Source organism: Rhinolophus sinicus, linkage group LG01 (assembly GCF_036562045.2).
Source record: "Rhinolophus sinicus isolate RSC01 linkage group LG01, ASM3656204v1, whole genome shotgun sequence".
Taxonomy (NCBI): domain Eukaryota; kingdom Metazoa; phylum Chordata; class Mammalia; order Chiroptera; family Rhinolophidae; genus Rhinolophus; species Rhinolophus sinicus.
Window position 1 is genome coordinate 159,461,794 of NC_133751.1, and position 25,401 is coordinate 159,487,194.

A 25,401-nucleotide genomic window follows, 5' to 3' on the forward strand; every position below is an offset into this window, starting at 1 on the left:
GAATTCTTAGTCTCAACATTCATTATTTAAAGAGCTTGAGGCCAGGTCATAGTGGGAGCTAGGTGGGAATAATTCCTCATGTACAAAGGTCCCAGATGTAATGGAATTGAGCTTATAGGACACTTGGATGTTTGTTTGCTGATGTAGAAAGGGGGTGTTGGGGTGCTCATAGTTGGAAGAATTAATATTGTTAAAATGTCCACACTACCCAAAGCAATCTACAGATTCAGTGCAATCCTTATCAAAATACCAATGACATTTTTTACAGAACTAGAATAATCCTAAAATTTACATGGAAACCCAAAAGACCCCAAATAGCCATAGCAATCTTGAGAAATCTCCAATTGGAGGTATCATGCTTCCTGATTTCAAACTATACTATAAAGCTATAGCAATCAAAACAATATACTGGCACAAAAACAGACACATAGGTCAGAGCAGAGAGCCTAGAAATAAACCCATGCTTATATGGTCAATTAATCTATGACAAAGGAGGTAAGAATATATAATGGGGAAAAGACAGTCTCTTCAATAAATGCAAAAAAATACATGCAAAAAAAATGAAACTAGACTACTTTCTTATACCATATACAAAATAAACTCCAAATGGACTAAAGACTTAAATGTAAGACCTGAAATGATAAAACTCCTAGAAAAAAACATAGGCAGTAAATTCTTTGACATCAGTCTTAGCAATTTTTTTTTTTTTTTTTTGGATGTCTCCTTGGGCCAAGGCAACAAAACAAAAATCAATAAGAATGCATCAGACTAAAAAGCTTTTGCAAAGTGAAGGAAACCACCAGCTAGATGAAAAGGCAACCTACTGAATGGGAGAAGATATTTGCAAATGCTATATCCAATAAGGAGTTAATATCCAAAAGATATTAAAAAACCCATACAATTCAACATAAAAAATCCAATTAAAAAATGGGCAGAGGAATGGAATAGACATTTATCCAGAGAAGACAAAAAGATGGCAATAGATACATGAAAAGCTGCTTAACATCACTAAATCAAGGAGATGCAAATCAAAATCACAATGAGATACCACCTCACACCTGTCAGAATGGCTATTATCAAAAGACAACAAATAACAAGCGTTGGTAAGGAGGTGGAGAAAAGGAAATTGTCATGCACTGTTGGTGGGATGGTAAACTAGTGCAGCTACTATGGAAAACAGTATGGAGATTACTCAAAAAATTAAAAATAGAACTACCTTATGACCCAACAAGCCTACTTCTGGGTATTTTTCTGAAGAAAATGTAAACAATAATTCAGAATGATATGCTCTCCTATGTTCATTGCAACATTGTCTGCAATAGCCAAGGTATGGAAGCTACCCAGGTGTCCACGGACAGATAACGGATAAGGAAGATGTGGTTTATATATACAATGGAATACTACTCAGCCATAAAAATGAAGGAAATTGTGTTATTTACGACATTATGGATGGATCTAGAGAGTATTATGCTACGTGAAATAAAGTCAGACAAATACCATATGATTTCACTTAAATGTGGACTCTAAAAACAAAGCAAATGAACCAACAAAACAGAAACAAACTCATAAATATAGAAAAGAAACTGATGGTGGCCAGAGGGGAGGGAGATGGAGAGAAGGGCAGAAAAGGGGAAAGGGATTAAGAAGTACAAACTTATAGTTATAAAATAAGTCATGGGGATGTAACGTAGAGCATATGGAATATAGTCAGTAATATCGTAACAATTATGTATGGTGACAGATGGTTACTAGACTTACTGTGGTGATCACTTCATAAGGTATACAAATGTCGAATCACTGAAACTAATATAATATTGTATGTCAACTATATTTAAAACTAACGTTTAAAAAAGTGAAAATAAATAATTAAAAATACAGTTTTTTTGGAAATAATTTTTTAAAAATGACGTGGGGTGGCTGGGTAAGACTCAAATCCACCTCCATTTATTATAAGAGCAATACCTATACTTTTTACTAAGGTGCTGTAAGAAGCTTGTTTTCTCATATTGATTTCCCAAACATCTGTTTCCTCATACTATAATAATCAAGTTTAACCCATTATGATTCTAACATTACACTGTACTTAAAGAATCTAAAACTATATATTTAAATTAATTCAGTCCATTTGCTTGGTGCAATTTATCTCAGATTTCATAATCTGTAGGGGTATGTGCCCAATGCAGATTCTAGTTTAATTAGGGCATGAAGTGGTAATTAAACCATGCTAGACACTGGAAATATTGAATGACTGATTTTCTCAACATCCCCCAATTTTTTTTTTATTTCCTTGAGTCCATAGTCCCTTCTTTTAAAATAGTTTATTCTTTTAAAAACATTTCTAATAAGAGGCATAAGTTAATATTTACCTCCATTGATATTTCATTTCCATAAATTGATACCCTTATGTGATTAACGTGACCAAAAATGCTCCTGTTCTAAGAGGAAATACAATGGAAACAACTTTCCTTGTCTAACCTAAATTACTTCTCAGCTTAGACCTAGATGGTCATGTGATGACTAAAATTATAAAGGCCAACTGACTCTTCAGTCATGTACAACCTAAAGTGAAGTTATCTGATTATCAGTAGGCACCAGATAAAAGCAGAGATTCCAAAGGCAAACTTAACAGTAATTTTTTTTCTCCACAATGTTTAATACAATGTTTAAGTTACTAAGTTAAAGAAAACAATCACCTACATAACCCAGGAAGCTTTTTTTTTTTTCTGACTGAGGGCCATTTAGTATAGATTATCCCCAATCCTCCATCTGTAGTTACTAAAATTCAACCGAAGCATAAAAAGGCTAATGGTAGAGTTATTCAGGAAATTCATGGCTGGGTAAAAGTGAACATTTTGTCATTGAGAGACAAACTCTGCTGTAGACTCTGCAGAGTCAGACTGTCCTACCTGAATAATTTTTCTACCTAATCAAGAAATACTGGATCAATTGCAACTTGGGCAGCTGCCTAGGGCAATAAAGAGACAGAAAACAGCTCAGGTGCAAAGGGTCTTAACTACCCTCAAATGACTGGGGGTTTGGTTACTTGGGCCTTTAATAACTGCATTTCTGCGTTCTGCTGCGGAAGAGCTCTCAAGTCATAAGAATTGCTAACTCTAAAATTCAGAACCCAAATCAATGTTCTGATGATTCAGACAAATGTATACTATTCATCCTTATATATATCTGGCCATATCCATCTACCTGGGTAGATAGTTATAGCATATGTTAATTATAGCTATCATTTATTAAGTACTTATGTTCCAGGAAACCAGCTAAACACTTGACATATAGAATCCCATTAAATCCACAGAATAACGCCTATGATGCATATATTTTATCCTCCTTTTGTAGCTGAAAGAACTGAGGCCTACAGAAGTTAACTTCCCAAAAGTGCACAGCTAGTATAGACAGTGGATAGGAGTTGGGTTCTTGAACTCTACACGCTATCCACCCAAATGAGAGGAAACTGGAGTTTGAGGGTAGTTGTTTTCTCCTCTCTATTGAAGGTGGTTTCTCTAGTTATTTTCTCTTTTCAATTTTGAAGAGTAGCAATAGATGGTCAGATAGAGTAAGCAATGAGTAACAACAGATGGTAAGAAAAGTAATAGTAATTAAGATCTCTAGATCTCAAGTTTAGCACTCAGCAATGCAGCCCTCTAGGCTCCAAACTCCCCCTCCCTCATGAAGCCTTTGATGATTTGCACCAATTAGACATGATTACACCCATCTGTGACCTTAGAGTCCTTCACTTGTTCATTAATTATGAGATATATCACATTCTACCACATATCACAGTTATCTTTGTAGCTCTTTATATAATATTAGGTCTTGTATGAGGTATGACAAAAAAATACAGTGAATGTTTAAATTTAAAAAATTTATTACAGTGAAAGATACATTGCCATTAACCCCCTCAAAATGCTCCCCCTTGCTTCAAACACACTTATCCCATCGTTCTTGCCACTTTCTGAAGCAGTTCTGGAAGTCCTCTTTCGTGAGTGTCTTTAATTGCGCTGTCATGGCTGCCTCGATGTCCTGAATTGATTCAAAACATTTACCTTTCATGGTCATTTTGACTTTGGGGAAGAGCCAGAAGTCGCATAGAGGCAGATCCAGTGAATAAGGTGGATGAGGATACACCACAATGTTTTTATTTTACAGAAATTGCTGTACCAGAAGCGGTGTGTGACAAAGAGCATTGTCATGATGGAGGATGATTTATAGCACACTTTAAAACACACCATCTCTCAACCATAGCTCACACCTGACTGCACCAAACAAGTTGAAACTTGTCACACACTGTTCCTAAAGTTCAACACACCACCTCCCGTATTGAAGACCCCTGCCTTTCCGATGGATGGCACTTGGCAGCAGCATTCACGGTATTCTGTGATCACAATGGAAAGGCTCTGTGTCACACATCACTTCTGGTACTACAACTTGTGTCAAATAAAAACATTACTGTGTGTCCTCATCCACCTTATTCACTGGATCTGGCACTGTGCGACTCTGGCCCTTCCCCAAAGTCAAAATGACCATGAAAGGTAAGTATTTTGAATCGATTCGGGACATTGAGGCAGCCATGACAGGGCAACTAAAGACACTCACGAAAAAGGACTTCCAGAACTGCTTCAGAAAGTGGCAAGTACGATGGGATAAGTGTGTTTGAAACTAGGGGTAGTATTTTGAGGTGATTAATGGCAATGAGTCTTTCACTGTAATACATTTTTTTTAAATTTAAACATTCACCATATTGTTTGATCACACCCCATACATCTTGGTATAAACCCTAAATCTGGCACAGTAGTTTGCACAAATAAAGGCTCAATAAATATTTGGTTAAAAAAATAAAACCAAAATGTAGGCAGCTATTTTAATTGGGGGACAGTGTGTTATCATAATAACAAAGATGGGATTTGAAATCAGAGACACTGAAGTTTGAATTCTGACCTTGGGAGATTTGCTTGGTGCCTTGGTTACCTCATCTACATGCTAGAGATGATAATGAGACCTACCTTACAGGTGACTGGTCGGTTTAAAGAGGATGGCACATAAAGGAGGAAAAGACTATATGCAGACAGTAAGCACTCAATAAATTATAGTATTACAGGTGCTGTACCACTAGTAGCTGCAGAGTGTACTGTGTAGTATAAGACAAAGGTCCCTGCCCTTGGGGAGTTTGTAGATCAATCTGCTTTTGGTTTATACCATATAAACATACCTGGAAACTCCTGCGCTTCCCTTTGTATTATGGTTACTACCAATTTCCCAAATTCTAGTTCTAACCCTATCTTTTAAGAGGCATATAATGACATGTATATTGGTTGAGGGAGCAGGGTTGGGAGGCGGGTAGAAAATGAAATGGAAAGGAGATGATCTGCACTTAAGTGGTCAGGAACAAGGCTTGATGCTTCGTATCATTATCCTATTTACGCATACTAGTCACAACTATTTTGAGAGTATGTTATATAATGGACATTTTATAGATGAAGAAGGCTCACAGAGTGACTTGCTCAAGGTCACAGTCAGGAATAGGAGTCTGTGATCTGAATTCCTGTTTTTTGTCTTCAAAGCCTGGCAGCTGTTTCTGCTACCTTTTAATGAGACTAGGAGACAAACCCAAGGTGTTAGGGAGATAGCCCCCCATATTCTGGTTCTATAAAATAGAAGAAAATGTCATAACTGGGTGAGGGTCTAAAGTGGCAGGGCACGTCTCCCACAACGTCATCTTGCTGGAAACACCAGCAGTGTTTGGCTGATTTTGACTGGGAACCTTTGGCCTGTCTCGGACCTGCCTCTGGCCATCCTTGATTCTGATATCACTTCCATATGCTCACCTGAATGAGTGTCCGGCCTGCAAAACAAGGATGAGCAATGGACTGGTTCCACAACCCTCTGCTTCTACCTTTGTCTATACCATTTGTAATATAGAGCAGTGGACTATAAAAGTGGTGTGGGGGGGTGGAGAGTTGTGTGAGGAATAAGGAATGAAAGGGGGAAATAGGTGACCTTGGAAAGGAACACGTTTGCTGTTTTTCAAATAAAGAAATTTCCACCACTGACTCCACTACTCTGTTGTTTGTCTAGTAAATCATACCGGCTTGTGCTGAGCTAGCCTCTCATTTTCACCAAGCGCAACAAGCTCGTGGACTCTGGAGGCCGACCAAAGTGTTGACCTTAACCCTGTCACCTCCTGGCTGTGGCATGTCCTTCGTCAAGTTACTAACTGATTTCAATCTTTGTTTCCTTACGTGTAAAATGGATTAAAAGTACTTACATTATAGAATTACAACGAATTAAATGAGATAATACGTGAGAAGCATTTTTTGCAAGATGCTTGGCACAGAAAAAAATCAGAAGTTTCCCCTCCTTTCCTGCAATTTCTATAAACTATTAAAATTGAGATATAAACAACATAGCTTTTCCAATACCAAGATGTGTAGATCCAAGCAAATTCTGCTCACTCTAGATACACAGATTATGCATACCTTTGTCCCCCAAATTATAACTTATAACCTACTTTCTCTCAATTAGAGTCAAGAGTAGAATATATTCCAAGGTACTTAACAACACGTCAGCTTACATTTATTAATAGACAACTACATGGCATTGTGCTAGTAAATGCTTCACATGTATAATGAAGTTAGGTATTTTACAGATGAAAAGTAGAAGCTCAGAGAGATACGGTACCTTGCCCAAGGTCACCTAACTAATATGTGGTGAAACTAGGATTTGAACCCAGGCTACATGACTTCAAATTCTGTGTCTGTCCTCTAGACTACCCTGCCTCTCACATTATCTACTGTTAGCATGCAATTCTGAAAGGCTATCATTTGAATAAATTTCTAGATCATTTTAATTCTAGCACCACTCAGATCACTAGCCATTTTAATACTGCTTATATTTGAATTTATACTATCTACCAGATGCTTCATTTAACCAAAAATTTTCAAGTGCATTTTAAGTCAAACATTAGAGACTTCTATATAGAACTCTGTAAATCCTAAAGTTATGTCGGGATAAATAAGTTTTTTACGCTGCACAGCAAGCTCTTACATCTTGCCAGGGTTCTAAATTTTTATGCTACTGGCACCAGTTACACTATAATTCCTAACTCAGTCTTCATTACATAGCTCCTCTGGCATTAACTTAATATCCATCTAAACAGATAAAAATAATGCCCATCAATGCATTCATTTCAGTGGATAATAAATTGAAATTATACTAATATTGACACAAACTGTATACTCTCTAGCATGTCCCCTTATAAACATTAAGACATTTAAAACACAATTCAAACAAAACAGTACAGCCCTGCATTCCTATTTTTTCAAGAAACAATAGAAATGATCAAATTCTCCAAGTGACAGTTTTAAGGGAGCTTTTTGCTCTCTGTATGAAGAATACCAGTTCCAGAGAGGAGGGGGTATAGTGGCACACAGTCTGGTTTCCAAGCCTGGTTCTGACTGATACCAGCCAAGCCACTGGACTTTTCTAAGTCCCAGCTGGACTAAGTGAATTCCATGGTCTTCTCTATATTTTTAACAGAAATTCAGAAGGAAAAAGGAAGGTTCATACTCATTCAACACACAGGAATGTAAAGATTTGGTGTGCTTACATGGGAAAGACCAGCTTAGCTATCTCCAGTGAGTCTCCATGAGGTAGCTAGCTATGGCTAATTTACTATGGGCTTCTGTCTAGTACTCAGTCTTGCAGGCTCAGAAACTTAATTTGCCAGCCCAAGGAGATAGTGTCTCCTTCTCAAAGGGAGCCTGACATTGTAATACCGGCTCATGAAATTGATAGGTAAAAGTAGTTTATACTAAGATATGATATATAATTCTGAAGTGGGTCACCAACATTTTCCAATGTAGCATACCTACATTGGAAACAAACAAACAAACAAACAAAAATAGGAGTGCTAGGAATGGAATCAAAACAAGTGGAGTGAGTTCGATGAACTGAGTATTTAACGCAGGTTAAGATATCTGTTGAATCCTCTCCAATTTGGATGGCCTTGCCAATGAACTAGAATATTCAATGTTCATTTAGTTGGGGCTCCCTCATTTTAAGTCAGTGCTTAGATGGACACACGCAACTTCTCCCTCTGTAAGTCTCCTTTTTCCAGGTGTCTCTTTCCTGTGCTTTTGTGAATCTCTGCGCAAATATTTCAGGTGGTGATCTTAACACTAATTCATAAGACACAGTGTTATTTTTTCATTTACAAGTTTTTAAAGGATATTAGATTGTAGCCCTGATGTACTGACACCAATTTATATAATAGGTGCTTCAGGGGAGACATAATAAAATAAACGGAAGATGTTTTCCTGTCCTGAATTATGTAACCACAAGTTACTAAATACACGTAATATATTTAAAATTATATAATATGGGTAAAATATTCTAGTTCAATACTCTCCAGCCTTTAGCCACTGGCAGTGAGGGTTGTATGACCATAACAACACGCTTTCTTGGTTCTTCCTGATGAAAAGCTGAAATTGGCCTGCGTGGGAACTTCTCATGTCCCCTCCTAAATGAACCTGAGCACATTAGGGAAATGTGTTCTTAACTCTTTCGTTCTTATTTTACCCAAATTTTTGATACCTATCACCTGTAAGACATAAAGAAACACTATTATTATTCTGGAATAATAGAGGAGATTAAAAAGGCTCTAATACTTGATCAACAATTAGGGACTTAAAATCCAGTGTGAAACTCTTGTATCATAAACATTTTTAATTTTTCAGAAAGCTTTTAGTTGTAATATACATAAGAAAAATACAACTAAAAAGCAGACTCAGATTGATGTTATTAGGAGTATTTTCAGAGTGTAAACCACCATGTGGGTTATTTCAAGTTACTGCAGTCCAGGTGAATACTGTGCAATCACCAAAGTAACAGAAGCAAGCCAGTGTATTAAAGTAAAAGCTGAGCACTATATTTTCAGTTTTCTCATTCCTCTAGTGACTTCCATTGATTAGGCTAGGATGAAGTCTATGAGATTTGGTTATTTTTAAAAGAACCTGTTACCGACTTTCTTAAACTTAAATCATAAAAGCTTATTTCCTATGTGTGTAGTTTGAATAGAATATTCCTATTATAATTTATTTTAATATCCATTTTAAGCTTCAATTGAGATAAATGCTGACTCGTACTATGAAGTATATTTGTGAAGTTCAAACATACTTTTGAAAACCTGCTTTTCATTTGAAAATGGCAATAATGGCCTGAAGGTAAAAGATTTAACTTTCATAAACAATGACTCTGAGAAGAAGTATAAGCATGAGCATAATTCACAGATGTGTTACTATTTCACCTCACTGCCAGACATTAACTTGTCTTTTCTTTGTAATGACACTGCTACACGGCATGGTTTATATCAAGATAATAATGTTAAAAAAAGTAAAACTAGCTTGCATCTAGGCATTTTCTAAAATAAACTTTTCATAACATCTCCACAGCATTTCATTTTATGAAATTTCTGTTAGTTCAAAGGATCCTAATGAAATTAAGAGAACATTAACAACCCCTAACTTGAATGCTCTCCTTTATACAAGAGATAATTAGACTCTTTTATATGTGTATACTGTGCCCCATATGGAACTCAACATCTAAAGAGCGATTTGAGGCATCTGGATCAGGCCCCACAAGTGATCAGTACATTAGAAAATAAGACACAGAAAGTCAGACTGCAGCCAACTTCCTGTGAGGAGGAAGAAGAGATTAAAGGATAATTTAACATCTATCTTTCAGTGACATTTAATGTATTGAAAGGAATCCACCCTGCTGTTTTCTTTCTCCACAAAGGACAGGGTAATGGGAGGCAATTTAAGGAGCAATTGAAGATTGTAGGTTGATAAGGTCAAATGTTATCTAAGGATATCTGGTCAGCTTAGGCCAGTGTTTTCCTACCCTTTCCGCCAAAATGTTCCCGAGAACAGCCAACAGTGAAGAGGGAGGTGCAGGGACACAGGGGGGCTCTCTAAGCTCCCCAGAATGTACCCATATAAAATGTTTAATACAAAACTGTGTTCAATCAATGACCACTGAGTAAAACTGCCGCTCTAGGAAGATGTGTCATATTTACCTTTAGGCTTAGCATACCCCTGCTGTGCAGCAGGAAAGGCATAATCTAGATTCCCGGGAGCAGGCCTGGGTGACTGAGGGAGGCCTTAGAGCCCTTGCAGCAGTCGGCCTGATTCTGTCACCATGTTGCAGAGCAAGATGTTATCTGTGAGGCCACTGCCTTAATAATCCTGTTCTAGTCCTACTTTACCATAACTTTAGTTATTTTTCTTCTGCCCATTTGGTTAAAAAAAACAAAAACAAACCAACAAAAAGCCACACAATAATTCAGGCCCAGCTCTCACACTGTCCTCTAAAGTTCTGGAGCACTTATACAGAATGTCAGCTTCTACAAAGCTCCTGTCACACACACTATTTCACTGCATCCTCACATTCCTATTTTTCAGAAAGAACATACTACAGCGATATTCAGGTAATTTGCTCAGGGGCAGATAATCGATAGGCAAAGGAGCCAAGATGGAAACCCAGGCCTCCAGACTTCACACCCTATGCTCTCTCCAGTCTACTGTGTGTTCCTGGGACGTTGATCCTCAAGATCACTCAACATGTGACTAGGCTGACTCTTGCCTTAGGTAAGACCCAGGGTTTCAAAGATCCAGATCTGTCAGAGGCAGAAACATTTACAGCTGGAAATGACCACCCCAATTCAGTTCTAAGCCTGATAAACGGTTTACAACATACAGAGAAGTAAGGTCAGGCTTAGGAATTAATTTCTGGCATTTAAAAAAGCCCTTTTCATTATGTTGATGATGGTTGGTAAAGTGATATGTTGCTCTTCCTTAGATATATGCAGATCCTTTTTCAAGTGAGAGTTACTGAGCTGCATGTCTTTTTGTTTTCGCACTGGCTTTTCCTGTTCCTTAAATAAAAACAAATCGACAAAACTACCCTCCAACCCAATGAATTGAGAGAGTAATCTCTTGAGCAACTAATTAAGCTGTCTTTCAAAATAAGTAATTAAGCTTCCATTAAAATTCACCAAACAGACATACATAATTTACAAGATAGAAAGCCATTCCAATCTCATGGGTAAACAATTAACTAAGTCTTGTACTTATAACAAAGATTCTAGAATGGTGAATGCAGTAAATAATTACATAATTAGGATATATTTTACTTTAAAGTAATATAGTATAAAAAATGAGGGTTTGGCATTCTGAACACGTGACCTGAGAAAGTGTAAATACCCACAAATTCATTAAAAGAAAATACAGAAATGGTCAAAACATATACAGATGCTCCCTGACTTACAATGGGGTTATGTCCCTATACACCCATTGTAAATTGAAAATATGGTAAGTTGAAATGCATTTAATACACATAACCTAACATCATAGCTTAGCCTAGCCTACCTTAAACATGCTCGGAACACTTACATTAGCAAAACAATCTAACACAAAGCCTATTTTATAACAAAGTGTTAACTTCCTCATGTCATTTATTGAATACTGTACTGAAAGTGAAAAACAAAATGGTTGAATGAGTATCACTTTCACACTATCATAAGATTGAAAAATTGGTAAGTCAAATCATATAATAAGTTGGAGACTGTCTGTTATGTACAAGGCTCTCCTAAATAGTTTTCATTCAACCAATATTTTATTTAGTATCTACTATGTTCTAGGCATTAGTGAAACTGGCAGATAGCAAAGAATAGGGTCCTATGCTATTTTCACAAGGACCAGATATTAAACAATTACATATTTAATGAATTTATTATATTTAGGATAAGTATTAGATGAATAGATTTTTCCATCCTAATAATCACATTTTTTTATGATGGTTGAGTTTATTCATACAGTCTATGTCCATGCCTGCCTTCCCAGCTGCTTCCTACTCTCACAGTCCTTCTGAGACTCTGATAGGTGACTTCACACAACTCTCCATTCTAGATCGCGCTCTCCTCTTCCAACACAGAAGTGCCTTCAAAAGCCTTCTAATGACCAAACCACAGGGTAGTTTGCTGACCATCTTATAAAGTCCTTTTATCAGAAATAATGCAGATAGAGAACTGCTGTTTATACACCCTCCTCCTCCTCAATCTGCCTAATCACCCCTTCCATAAATAGTTAAAACAATTTTTAAAAAATTTAACTGAAGTTCGGTGTTATCTATATTTAAGTGGTTAAAAGCTGGGTGCTTGAGTAAAGATTACTTGTAAAAGAATACCAACTCTACTTACTGGTTATGGGGCCTTACGGAAAGTCTCAGTTTCTTCATCTGTAAACAGAAATAACGACAGTACCGACCTCAAAAGGTGGTTGGGAGGATGAGATGAGATAATGTACATAAAATGTATGGAATGTATGTTATCATGTATTTTCAGTACCTAGCATGCAGAGCCCTCAAAGTCCTCAGAGAGAGGTGGTGGCAGGCCTGTTGAAGCTGCTGGCATTAGCATCTGCCTTATCACCTAACACAAATAGGCGCTAAATTTTGAAAGAAAGAGCACACAAAGTCCATAGCACATGTGTAAGCATCACCGAATTCTCAAGACTCATAGATGAATGGCCTTTCTGTCCTAAAAATACTTTTAGCCCCTGCCCTAAAAATACTATCAAAATAAATAAAAAAATAAAAAAATGGCCATATTCTTATAATGGCCATTCCTTAAAATATCTTACAACTTGGTTTTAAAAACGTAATGGCTGGCCAGAGGTGCAAAAAAGAAGGGTATTTTAAATATTGTTTCCTCATTTGATAGCTAAAACATTTGCAACTATGAACTGAAAACCTGTTAGAAAATCTGTAACAACATAGATTAGGTATCTTAGCAACATAGCTGACTAAAGGACGCAACTGAATTGAAAACATTTGTTGTGTTAAGAGAACAGGTGCCACCTGAGAGACAAGGGATGCTTGGGCTTCATGAACTGCAGTGTTCAATTCTAAAGATTGTTGAATCACGGTGGTTTAAATTAATATGCAGGAGCAAAACAACTGTTATTGGAAGAATAGTGCAAAGTGCCATGAAAATTTATGGATGAATAAGAACCCTCTGTAATGATGAGTTAGAAGAGAATGTTAGAAGAAAAGGGAATTTGGGCAGTATCTATCATTAGTAAACCTAGTTTCAAGTTTGATTATTTTTCTGCCTAAGAACTCCAACCCATAACTTACTATAAAACAAGATGAAACTATTTTCAAATGCATGTCTTAATAAGGAAGACATTAAAATAAGAAGTTTGACGTTAAAAAAAATAACTTGTCTAAAGTATCTCTTCCTGCAGGATCAGCTGTAGATTTTTTTAAGTGGGTGCTTTTATTACTGTTTTTTACTGTTAAAAGTATCAAACTGTGGCATTAGTTAAATAATGTTTCATTGTTGTTTCCATTTTTAAAAGAACCCAGTCTTTGAAACAATATAGAATTTAATTATTACTTTATACCAATGATACTGATTTTAATGAACGATAGCCTACTAAATGAGTTTTTGTGGGTCACATATTTAGAGTTTTTTCCCCCAACCCTGTCATCTCCTCTTTCTGCTATAAATTACATTAAAATCTAGAGTTTTACATATCACATTTGAAAAACTCTCCAAAAGAATAAGAGCTGCATACCAAATGATATAAAAGGTATCTGGGTTCCTTCTAGGGACAGTTTTCTTAAGGAAAAGTATTGTTTGAGTTACAAACTGAGCCAGCTGCTTTTTCTATAGAATACCATTTTTTTTTCACTTGGAAGAATGACTAACATAGATTTTGGTTATTCAGAGTTGGCATATTCTCAAAAATGAACAAAGTGAGCCTGCCACCTCAATGAAAACACTGACAGTCAATGATAAAATTCATACTTTCAAGTGAAAAATAAGAATTTTGGAAATTTTGTATCTGCCACCCTGAACTTGACAGCTTCTCACTACTTAAATAACTTCTATGATGAAATCAAATGATGGTATTAACAATATGGTTTCTTTATGTCCTATAAAGAAATGTGTGTTTGGGAGACCTACATAACTCAGTGAACCAATATCTTCCAAATGACCAATGCATAATGTTACAGAATCATGCACAGTTAAAAGATCCATTCAGAGTTCAAGAAAGACCAGTAGGTTTTAGTGTAACAGAGTAAGAAATGATTTTTATAGCGTTTCAGGTTCCACATTGCAAGTAGTCTTTAAGAAACTACCACTTACCCAGTTTTGGAATGATAGCAAAGAGAAATATCCACAATTATCTGAAAAGGCTATTAAAATACTCTTCTTTTCTGAATGCATAATTGTATGAGGTTGAATTTTCTTCACATACTTCAACCAAATTAACATATCACTACAGACTGAATGCAGGCACATTTATAAGAATCCAGTTGTTTTCTTAATATTAAGATACACATTAAAGAGATTTACAGAAATGAAAAAAGTGCCACTTTTCTAACTAAATTTGTTTCATAAAATATGGTTATCTTAATAATGCTATTATGTTAACATGTAATGTGTTTATTATTTTTTAATGAATTAATAATTTTAAAAAATCTGTTTTAATTTCCAATATGGTACATGTTAATAGACACAACCACATAAATAAAAGTTCTTTGAGGTCTTCAACAATTTTTAGAGTGTTAAGGGTTCCTGAGTATAAAAAGTTTGAGAATCACTGATCTAATCTATTAGTTGTAACATACACTGTGCAGCAGGATTTCCCTATCGTATATAAAGACTGGTAAGAACAATGATCTGATAGTTGGCTCTTCTAGGCAAAAACTATTTATGACTGCATATTTCAGAATTCCACAAAAGTTTATTTTAAAGTTATGTTTTTCATTTTCTTCATTATTTTATTTCTCAAAAGCACTACCATTAATATCTTCAATTCTTTTCTTTTATAAATGCTAATCCTTATTCAGGTCATTGGTTTCCCGGCTTCTGAGAGAAACCATGGAAAATGATAAACTGTCGAATTGTATTAAAAAGCTAAAAGGCTTTTTTTTTTGTTTGCTTTTTTTTTTTGCTTCTAAATTATTATAAACTTTCTACAGTGAGTTTTACATATATGGTCTCTAGAATATTGATTTGAAAAACACTTCAACTCCCTTCAAAAAAAAGATCTTGTTTATTTAGGAGGTGACTGTCAACTGAGAGGTCTTTTGTCAGTTTCAAAGAGCTAAGTAAGTTTCAACTTTGACAATGAAATGCTAATAAGTACTTTGAAGACTGAACTGATGGAAACCTGAAGATGTCAACCTGAATTCAAATGTTGAAAGCGTAAAAGTGTGCCGACTTATCTTAAATATAACAAATGTGACATGCTTCATTGTATTATAAATCTTAGTTATCAATATATTTTACTAATATACAGATAAATTGTTAATCATTTAATATGGTTCAATTATAAAAACTTTAAAGAAATTTATCCACATCTCATTCTACCAAGTACACTGCGATTTTAAAATTCATATGTTGAATTACTGAGTGTCGCACATTTATATAATTTACACTATCACATAATTATAAATCCTTTTTTTGTTGTTGGTGTTACTGTGAGAGGAACAAGACCATTTGGATTACATTTCTGTGGTACTTAAAGAAGGGAGGGTAACACTTGACATAAGCCACCATTAGAGAACTACTGGGTAAAATATTTTGTTTTCTTTTTTTATATTAAAAAATTCAAGTCATGGGTTTTCTTATTCTGTAAACTGGACTCTTTCTATTCTTTTAACATTTGATAAGAGTTTATTTTAAAAACTGAACATAAGGGTGCAGTTGTAGAGTGACATGCCTTAGTGGGTGAAAGGCCCATCTGAACCATGCTTCAGCTTCCTTTGGACATGTTCCAGGATGTTTTAACTTCTCCCTTTGGAATAACTCAATTACTCAAAATACAATGATCCACTTAGTCTAAATACTAACACGGTCCAATGTTCAGTCTTTACGATGACACCAAGGGGCATTTGGTGAAAAGGTCTGGCTGTCACCTGATTTCATTTTTTAAAATAAAGGATGCACTATTAAAACATACCCTAGAATCCCTTGATAATTCACCATAAACCTGTGACCCCCCCAAAATACCCATGTTATTTTAACACCTAGTCTGAAAAGATTGTTATAAAAATTAAAGGAGATAATCTGGCAAAGTACCTAGTTCACTTTCTGACATATAGAGGCTTAATAAATGTTAGTTATTTCTATTATTCTTAGTTTTACAACCCTTAGTGATGTGTATTGTGGAGCTACCGTAGAAAAGACCTTCAATTTCCTGCGGTCAAGGAAATTATGTGGCTGGCTTAAAGACACAATCCTAGTCAGAAGCAGAGTCTAGCCTGTTTGTTCTACCTCTTTAAACAGTAAGTTCTCAGAAGCACAGATTATGTCTGAAAACTTCTTGAGGGTTAACAAAGAGAACTTATGGGTAGCGAATCATGACAGCTAGAAAAGGACCTGAATGTCATCTATGAAAACTGAGCTCTTCATTTTACAACTGAGGCCAAGAGAGGTTAATGACATGCTTAAAGTGATATCATGAAGTCATAACACAAGGATCCAGATACTCTGGTCCAAAAACATGCCCAATAAAAAAACTGGTTGCTGTGTGTGTGTGAATGATTGGATAAATAGGAGATAACGTGGTAATTACAGCTCCTTTTGAAGTGCTTCTATTTGAGGAATAAAGGTAGATCTTTGTGGAAAACATATCTCAAAAAAAAAAAAATAAATAAATAAGGAAGGAAGAGAGAAAAGGAATAGCATAAAGAGAGCATTTGAACCAGATGCTGTGGATGGCTCCAAAGCTATGACCAAACACTAGCATACAGGACTATAGAAATTCTTTTACGAGTCTTAACACCTGATCAAATGTTAAAGATGCATTACTATGTAAGTATTCCATCAGAGAGAAAAATTTAGCTCAAAAGTTTAGATTATTTTTGTATGAAACTAAAAGTGAAATATTGAAAACACTTGTTTACAATCCAATATCACGATGCATTTAAATATAGAGGGTGCCAAAAAAATGTATACACATTTTAAGAAAGGAAAAAACTGTATTCAACTTGTAATACTCAATATATACTGATAACAAAAGATGAATACAACTCATGTGTATACATGTTTTTGGCAGCCCTGTTATATATATATGAAACAAAATCAATCCCTTTGCAGTAACTATGAATACTGTTCCAAATAAAAGCATCTGTCATATTCACTGGGAGGGGAGGGGAGATGGGGGTGGGTGTGCTTTATCTAAAAGGGAACAAAAGGAATTCACTATTCACATTGAAATAAGTGGTAATTAGAATGTTATGTCCATATGATACCAAATAGTTCTGGCTGAAATAATAGTTTCAAGCCTCCCTGTGCATGCTGCAGATGGAAATTATGGAAAGCCTTTCCCCTCAAAGTGTCTCATTAATTTAGAACTGGGTAACTCTAAAGGGTATACACAAGCTTGACTATGATTACATATGAAGCTAATGCATAACTTTCTATATTCAACAAATTCAGAAATGTTTCTCTCATGTAAAAGTTTTATAGATTTTCAAGATATAGATTATTCCAAGAAAAAACAACTGTATGTGCTTTTAATTTATCCCCAAAGTTAATGAACTTATAAATTTAAATTTTTGGTTATCCTTATTCCTAAAGAAATATTGAATTTTATAGCATTAACTATTCTGGAAACAAATCTTTTACTTGAAGGGAAAAGGCTATTTTGCAAGAATAGACAAAATCTGAATTTAGAAAGTATATTAAAATAACTTGAGTAATCCTGATCTGAACTAAGCAACTGAAACATTTTTACTTCATGTTTTTTAAAAAAGACTACTTAAGGAAGATTTATAATAATGACATAAACAGCATGCAAGAAAAAGAGCACTGATTACTAATCATTTAAGAAGATTTCCTGTCAAAAAGAGCTTCTCTAGCTATACCCCTGTTTCTTCATCATTTAAAATGATAAGGATAATTTTTAAGTTTCTTTTTTTAAAATTTATTTTTATTTATTAGTTTCAGGTGTACAAAACAACATCATGGTTAGACATTTACACACCTCACAAAGTGATGACCCCAACAAGTCTACTACCCATTTGACACTGTACGTAGATATTACAATGCCACTCACTATACTCCTTATGCTGTACTTTACATCCGGTGCCATTGCCACAGATAGAACATTTCTACAGTTCTCTACTACTTTCACTCTCTGGTACTCTCCTCTCTCCACCACTATTCCTAGTCTTCCCAGCCTTAAGAAACACTAGACCTCCAGAATGCAGTCAACAAACTAGACTTCCGGAAAAGGGTCACAATAAAAGACTCTTGAGCCTGAGGCCTGCTTGCTTAGAGAACGTTCCAGATCACTGGAGGGCCTACTTTAGGCAAGGTGCAATCAAGTCAATGACTAAAATTAATATGCAAAGGATTTAATATATTTTTAAGAAATTAGGGGGAAGTCAAGGTTCTGCCTACATGGACATTTCCCTCATTCACTCACATTCCAATGGGTTTCATGAGGGAGAAAGGAGAAAAGTTATAACCATTTCTCCAAGAATTTTATACAACCCATAGTCCTCCCATGGGAATGTGTTACACAAGAGAATGCTATCTTCACCTGGGCCTGGGGAAAGGATAACTCTAGTCTACAGTACTTGAGTGGGTTGCACCTGCACACTTTCAAGGACTGTAGGGAGAGAAATCTAAATGCTTTAGAGAGCTCAATAAGCTGGAAAATAATCCTACAGTGGTGTTCCATAGGGAATTCTGGAATCATACCATTGCCACAAAGAATGCCTTTTCCCATTTGAACAGACTGGGAGGGGGAAGCAGAAATGGTAGTTTTTCTTATTGAGATACCTGGTACCACCTAGTACAGTTCACACTAAGAGAGTAGGGAACTTTCTACTTTCCCAACAACTGTGACCATTACTAATAACTGCTGTGAGACCTATTCCAGGCCAGAGAGGAATGGCAAGGGGATAGCCAATGGTTAAAGGAGAGCTGGCCACTTAGCTTGCTGAGTGCTCTGGCTCAGGTCCAAGATCCTACCAGAGCAGAGTAGCTCTTCTCCTTGTACCTAAGACTCCTCTCTCACTGTCTGCACACACTTATTGAAGCCTTTATTACAAATTAAACAGTGAACGGGCCAGAATGATAAGATTGAGATCTTCAACAAGTCAGAGCACCTTGCAATCACTACTACACACCAGTAATTCCCTCGTTGTTCATATTTCCCTACAAAAAATATGAGCTGAGAAATTTTACATCTAAAATCATATATGGGAGGTGGGTACTTGAGACAAGAAGATGATGTTTTTATAACAAATAAAAAGAGAAAAGATAAAGATAAGGTGTGCTCCAGTTAGAATGGCTATCATCAGCAAGAGAAATAATAACAAGTGTTGGAGAGGCTGTGAGAAAAAGGAACCCTCATACACTGTTGGTGGGAATGCAGACTGGTGCAGCCGCTATGGAAGGCAGTGTGGAGGTTCCTCAAAAAACTGAGAATAGAATTACCATATGATCCAGCAATCCCTCTCCTGGGTATCTACCCAAAAAATCTGAAAACATTTATCCATAAAGATACATGAGCTCCAATATTCACTGCAGCTTTATTTATGATGGGTGGTATATATACACAATGGAATACTATTCGGCCATAAGAAAAGATGATATAGTACCATTTGTGACAACATGGATGGGTCTTGAGATTATTATACTAAGTGAAATAAGTCAGACAGAAAAAGTCAAGAACCATATGATTTCACTGATATGTGGTATATAAAACTGAAAACAACAAAGGAACAAGACAAACAAATGAAGAAACAAAAACTCATAGACACAGAAGATAGTTTAGTGGTTACCAGAGCGTAGGGTGAGGGGTGGGGTGGTAGATGAGGGTAAAAAGGATTAAATATATGGTGATGGAAAGAGAACTGACTCTGGGTGGTGAACACACAACATGATATATAGATGATGTATTACAGAATTGTACACCTGAAATCTATGTTACTTTACTAACAATTGTCACCCCAATAATTAATTTTAAAAAAGAAGATAAGGTGTGCTATAAATGTAGGAAGAAATTAAAACATTAAATAGGATGTCACCTGTCATATTAACACTAAAAAAATTCTTGTCCTGACAGAAATTTAATCAGGTTGCCCCAAGGTGGGGGGTAGCAGCAAGATTTTCTACAAAAGGGTATGAGGGAACTTTCTAGAGTAATGAAATGTTCCATATTTTGATTGGAGTGATAGTTATACAGGTGTATACATTTGTCAAAGCTCACCAAACTGTATGTTTTACTACATGAAAATTATACCTCAACATAGTGGACATAAAAAATTCTTAGAAAATTAGCCTACCTACAGAGACATGGGCTCATTTGTAGTTTTCCCATTATATTAAAAAACAGAACTTTCTCAAGGGACAGGAGACTACAGTGTTTTCTTTACTATGAACTTGGGCAGCAGCCCAAAGTCATTCTAAAGTTATTAAGCAAACTATACCCAGAACAGAGATCCCTTCCTGCGGAGTTGGTGAAAGGAAGAGAGGTGTAAATTTTTTAAGAATGTGCTAAACCATCTGCAGCTTGTATAAAAGCTTCTGCTTTAGAAGGGAAATTTTTTGGTAAAGGTGATGTTTTATCAAACATTGCGGGTAATTACAAGCTGCAGTAACTTAGACATTTTCAAGGAAAATGTTGTATAAGATGTAAAACTGAATAATGTAAATTGGGTCATCAGCAAACCTATAGCATTTAGTGAATTTTCACTGAATGGTGAGGAAGTAGAGGGTAATAGGGCTAATTCATTCAAGTTACTGAACAAACCACAGTGAAAATAATGTAGCAGCACACTAAAAGGAAACATACAAACAAGGGCACGATTTGCAGCTATTCTAGATGTCTATAATTTCTCATTGAAATAATCTAATTATTGCAGTAAAATGCTCAGATTTGAAAATGTTTGACCAGTTTTAGTAACCTGAAGGAGACCCAAGAAGAGTTATGGGCTGACTTATGAAGACATAAAAACAATGAACTTCTCGTAACTTGAGTAAGGAAAGGCTCAGGGCATGGCTACGACGTACCAGTTTCTGAGAGATCTAAATACTAGAGGGAAGGAGAAATGATTCCAAACATAAAGGGGAAATATGATGGAGCAACAGCATAAGATGAAAAGTACAGATCCAAATCACTGAGCACGAGATCTAATGAAAGGATTTACTGAAAACTGGAGAGCTGATTCTTTAGAATTGCCCACAAAGGTAGATTATGAGCAACACAGAAAAGCCAGATTATTGCTTGACAGTCTTGACTTGCTTTGGACCCCAAAATGCTATCACTCTCCTAAAGCCACCAGAATTGATTTCTATTTCACAAAGTGATGAGGATCTTGCCACCAATGGTTATTTCCTCAACAAAACCCTAAAGACTCTGAAATAGCAATTGTGAAGGAATTTCTAATAGCTTCCTTTTCCAATCCTCAAAACAGTAATTTAAGAGTTATTTTATTTGTTTAATTGGCCCACATACAGAAATCTTTCAAAACTGCAGCTGGCTTGGAAAATTACAATTTGGTCTTCTCTTGGCCTGGTTCTTTGGAGCTGAGGAACTAATATTTATCTTTCATCTTCCTCTTTCCATCTGGTTTTTCCTAATAGCTTTCAAGTACTAATCCTTTCTGTGCGTGATAAGCTGGAAGGACATGAGATTCACACAAATATTGGGTTGGTACAAAAGTAATTGCGGTTTAAAAGGTTAAAAATAATTGCAAAAACCGCAATACCTTTTGCACCAACCTAATAATTTCCGGAGCCCAATTTGAGTTTTCTTTAATCATTTTACAAGCATGAGATTCTCTGGTGGGCTTCAGATCGTCACAACATACAACTAACAACCAGTTTGGAGAGACGCCATTCCACCATCTTGGCTTCTTTGAACATAACCCTGAGGAGGTGCATCTAACCACCACCATCACAAACTATTTCATGTGACAAAGACAATTTTTCTCAGATGTTTTACCTATGGAATGATAAACTGAGGAATGGCCCTCCTTACCTCACAGGGACTTTCTATGGATTCTGAGTTCTTCAAGGAAAAAATGTAGAGTAACAAATCAAGTTGAATTACTATACTTTTTTTTCCTCGATCTCAGGACGGATTTATATTAGGGCCTTGGATTTGGCTGAATTCATAAAATACATTCATTTATTTGTTCGTTTAGTCAACAACTGTGTATATACAACTCAAAGTGATGAATCAGGAGTGAAACAATATTAAGGGATGAAAACCTTGAAACTGAGGAGGAATGCTGGAAAGTCATATTAATTTTTAATCCATGATTCTGGAAAAATTAGTGTTCTTATCTATGAAAGTGTTCTCTGTGATCCACTGGGCTATCATAGCAGCAAACTCAAATCAGAGTAAATAAAACTTAATATTTATCGAACTCTTATAATACTATACAGATGATATAGGCAGCTTGCCTCTTGCTATCCAAAATTCCTAAGTATTAATTAAATAAGATACAAATAATGAAAACTTCAAAGTATAAGTTCTTCGAGGAAGGCCTTTTAATTTGTACATCTTTTACTCCTTTCAGGGCTTACCCTGTTCCATTACAAATAGGAGACATACAACAAGTGCTTAATTAAATGCAATTAATTTTGATTGGAGATGAGTTAATTCATGGAGACTGAAGAACAATTGGGGATGATATTTCCGCAGTGCTTTTAACTTCTTTATGTTCCAAGATAAGTTTTGAGTAACAAGAATTCATTTATATAGCTAGATCATGAAAGATTATTTAGAAAATAGTGTGAAGATATTACGGCAAAGAAAGGAGAGGGTTTACCCAGCAGGAGTAAAGAGAACAGCAGACTTAGAAGTCAGGAGAAATTTGAGAAGTCCTAATGGGCTCAACAAGGAGTGCAAGTTCAACAGAAGTTCACTGACAGGCAAAGAAGCCGAGGGCCCTACCTGTCTTACTTTCAAGAAAAGTAGAGTTAAAAGATTGATCAATACTGAAACGCAAATTTCACAGCAAAGAAACATATTTTAGCCTTAAAAGTCATTAATACATTATTTGGCAAAGACAAACGCTTCCTGACTGGACACAATTAGAGGTACCACAGTATTAAAAGAGAAAGTACTTTCTGGATGGAGCAATTATTAGTCTTCGCATTTTATTTTGTGAACTCAGAGGGCAGTTCAAGCACTGAAAGGAGGGATCCTGAAGAGAAACCGGAACATGCTGTTTCTAGTAAAGACTGGGAGAACAGTACTCGGTAGGACAGTATCCAAGAATGGGTGCCTGGTCGGGGATCACTCTGATTCCGAAGTAAAATAATGGGTCCCGTGCCACCACATTTACAAGGAGTCCACATTACACAGTTTATTTAATACTCATAACCACCAGTGCAATGGCATCCATAGTTCTCATGTTGGAGACGGGGGCAAACTGGAGCCCCAGGGAGGTTAAAGACTTGCTCAAGACCACAAAGACTAATATGTACTTATACTCCAACCATGTAGGCTTTTAAAAAAAAAAGTTCTACTTGATTTCTTAAGAAGGATGTTTACAGAGAAGGACAAACCCACTACTGGAAGTTCTGTATAGAAGCTGTAGTCTTCCTCATAAATTACTAAATTGGCTTTTCAATGCAAGTAAGCGACCTTGGGCACATCTGGCAGTTCTCTAAAAGCCTGTTCATCCTGACAATTGGTCTTAACCTTGAACAAGGCACAGTGGAAATCTGAGCATGTAAACTGGACAAGAGGACAGAGAGATGGATGTGGAAAAGGCAGGTCCAGGAAGAAGAACAGAAGAGCACGGTTTGGGGAGGAATAGGAAGGAGAAAAAAAGATAGGACCCAAAGAATGAGAAAGCACAAAATCAAGAAGTGAATCAGTCTTCTGCACATTGCTTCATGCCACCCACTCCTCTGGGATTGCTACTTTTATAAGATAAAGTTTAAGTATAGACTTCCTGCTGATTTCTACATGAGATTATATGGATGCAGATAATGTGATACATTTTTTGAAGCAAAGTAAAAACATTTAGAAGAGTTGCTGTGAGAGAGACTAAAACAATTAGCAGAGCACACTACCTGTGCTCCTTTTACCATTTCAGGGGACAAAGACTCCTGTCATTTATGGAGGCATCCAGTAGTAATGACAGTTTTTGGCAGGGCCCCAATTCCATTTCAACTTTAAATATCACAAGGCTTTTCAATATGTATGTAATCTGGTGATCCCCAAAGATGTCTTTAAAAATATGGAATTTAAATGTAAAATAAATTCCTTAAGAATAAATTAATATGACAATATACCAATTATTGCATTCATTCTAAACTTACAGGGGAAAAAAAAAAAATATATATATATATATACACACAGAGACACACAGAGGTAATTTAGCTTGGTGAAGTTCCATAAAATCACCAAATTGGTTTTGCACATCCTTTTGCCAAAGAGGTCATCCTTACATGGGAGACATGTTTGGAGCTGAGACAAATCCAAAAGTAAAGAGCTTCTGGCTAGATTCAGAGACCTGACTCATAGTATAATTTCTGAAATGCAAATTATATATTTTATTTGACAGTTTATATTATTAGCAGCTATACAAGACATTTTCTAAAGCATGGTTTTTGAGGATTTAAAATTACATTGTTAATAAGTGTAAAATTATCATAAAAATTATTGTATTCAGCCATTGGTCCAGTATCTGTTGAAACAAACAAGGATTGCACTCCTTCACTACTTGGAAGAAGAAACTATTCAAATACAGTTCCAAGATAAATTTTTAAAAAGTAACTAATAAAAGTTGGGCTCTTGGCCAGTCTGGACTATTAAATCTAGGCTATTTTAAAAGAGAAGAAAGTCTGGCTTTTCAACATGCTACAATTTTATGATTAAATGTCTCAACTTTTTTTAATATTTCTAATTGATATTTCAAGCTGAGGTAGCAACTTAAATATTAGGTTGGTGCAAAACTAATTGCAGTTTAAAAGGTTAAAAATTGCAAAAACCGCAATTACTTTTGCACTAACCTTATAGCTAATAAGAAAAATGACAGATATCACTTGGAAAAAAAAAATTTTCCCCCTCACAACAGGCCACCATATTTCCTAGGAACAGCTAAGAATTTTCAGGATTCCTTTCCTGTGGCAAAAAAACTTTATAGTTATAAAACCATCTTGCCAACCTTCCATAAAAGCTCAGATGCTCAACTTACACCTTAAGGACTGAAAAACATGGAATTCTCATCCTTCCATTTTAGAACAAGAAAAAGACCTTAAGAGATCATCTGGTTCAAAATTCTCCAAAGTGGGTTTTATGAAACATTATTTTCCTAAAATTTCCTGAATAGTGG

General features: G+C 35.8%; 1 protein-coding gene across 2 annotated transcripts in view; it reads right to left on the reverse strand.

The window, feature by feature from the left end:
* The window catches only part of CHN1 (chimerin 1), a 173,776-nt gene that overhangs the window by 45,632 nt on the left and 102,743 nt on the right, over window positions 1–25,401 (reverse strand). The gene's annotated exons all lie outside the window — the stretch shown is intronic.